The sequence below is a fragment of the Gossypium arboreum genome, chromosome 4, assembly GCF_025698485.1.
Source record: "Gossypium arboreum isolate Shixiya-1 chromosome 4, ASM2569848v2, whole genome shotgun sequence".
Taxonomy (NCBI): Eukaryota; Viridiplantae; Streptophyta; class Magnoliopsida; order Malvales; family Malvaceae; genus Gossypium; species Gossypium arboreum.
This window is the reverse complement of record NC_069073.1, coordinates 88470919-88473007: the sequence shown is the minus strand read 5'-3', so window position 1 is coordinate 88473007 and position 2089 is coordinate 88470919.

Genomic DNA, 2089 nt, shown 5'->3' with positions numbered 1-2089 from the left:
ACACAAATCAAAAGGTCTTTAAAGGGTTGTAATGGGGCTTGGGTTAAAAGTGTGGATAAAGGTTGAAAAAGAAGGTTAGAATCGAGATCGAATGGATAAATTACCTAACTAGAAAAATAAACTAATACTAAATAAATACATCAATTGAAATCATTAAAGAATAACATGAGCTTTTTCTCGAAATATGAAATTAACTACTTAAGCTCAAAACAAAGAACTAATAATACTAAACATATATGTGTTGTATTTTTTTTGTTTTTTGTTTTTACTTTTTTTTAAGAACAAGAACAATAAGAGAAAATTAAACAACTAAAATAAAAGAACATAGTTAGGCAACTAACCAAATCAAATCTCGACAAAAAGGGAGTCAATAAAATAGAAAAAAAATTCTCAGTGAATGAAAAAGTATGATGTATGGGTTAATATTAAGGGTAAATTAAGAAACGGTTCGTTAGGCTCAAAGGGGTTCACTAAGGGTTAATTATGAAGGTAGACTTTTTATGGGATAAGTGGGTTAAAACCTAGGTGCCTTTATCATCTCAGACTATCAAATGAAAGGTGTGATCTCGACATGTATAATCGAAGCAAGTTCTAGAATAATCAATCAGTATTGACACACTCATAACCAATAATAAAGTGAGTAAGAAAAATCTATGCTCTAAAGGCTCAAAATCTCACAAAAATTATGGCTATTGATGTCAATCTTGCAAATTTCAAACTTTAAGGCAATACCATGATTTAAGGAAACAACCTAAAAATTTTAATTCTAAAAATAGACTTATCATGCTTCATTTTCTAGTGTCTTAAGGTTTAAACCATCAATGCACAAATACCTATGAATTTAATCTAAAACACATCAATGATAATCACAAATCAATAAGAATTCATTCTAATAGTATTACGAGAAAATTACTTAAACACAAGGCATAATTCAGGGATTTTCAAATAATCATATAAATAACCTCCCCACACTTAAGATGTACATCATCCTCAATGTACAAAAATAGATAAACACAATAGATATAGAAGTATCATAAGAGAGGGAGAGAATTGAAATTGCCCTGAGTATTGGATGAAGTTCCCAAAACAGTGAAAAGCGGAATTGTAGATAAATGTAGAGGTAGTGCAAAATTCTAAGCAACTGACAAGAAGATAAACACATTACTGAAGATGATTAAGAGGGTTACTCGATTAGAGACAACCATAATAATTAAAATAAAGTTAAAAATAGAAAAACAATGTAACACCCCAAACCCAGCCCAGACGTTATGGCCAAATCTGGCGTGTCACATTGAAGCGTTTTAGCGAAAACTGTGTTTTCATTGAAAACACTTTTTAAAATAAAAGAAACCCTAATTAACTAAAAAAAAACCTTTCAGTTACGAAAGCCTTGTTTAAAACATTTGATTTTTAAAAAAAAACTTAGTTACGGAAACGTAGAAAACATACTATAATTTAAGAAATCCATGTTGAACTTCTCGTATTTACAATGAAAATAATAATAATAATAATTCAAGTAATAATAACATAATGAAAACCTTATTACAATCTGGTCTGAACATACTTAAAAAGAAATAAAAACTTAAATGCTTAAAAAAAAACCAAGTCCAAATTATCTTGCTATCCGGCCACCTAGAGTCCCTCCAAACATCGAACCTTTTACTGAGCATCACCTGAAAATAAAATAAAAGAGGGGGGTGAGTTTTCGCAAACTTAGTGTGTACAATCTTCGACAAAAACAAGCATTCAAAAAAAAAATCATTCATCAATCATGCAATGCAATCCCATCCAAATTGTCCATCCTCTACACACCAGCTCTGTCCCTCGTCACACCATGTGGGGATATGAATATCGACCCACTCAGCCCACACACCATGGTAGCCCGGTTGTAGAACTACCTTCATTTACATATTGGGCTTTAAAAGCCATCGGTGAATCCACGATTGTCAAGTAACCATGCGGTCTTCATATACTTCCTTCGTTCCATAATTCCCACCCATATGCAACCTAAACAGAATATCATATGTATACATGTCACATCCATAAAACTTACATTCTCCACCTAAGGGTATTTCAGTAATTTTCCTAT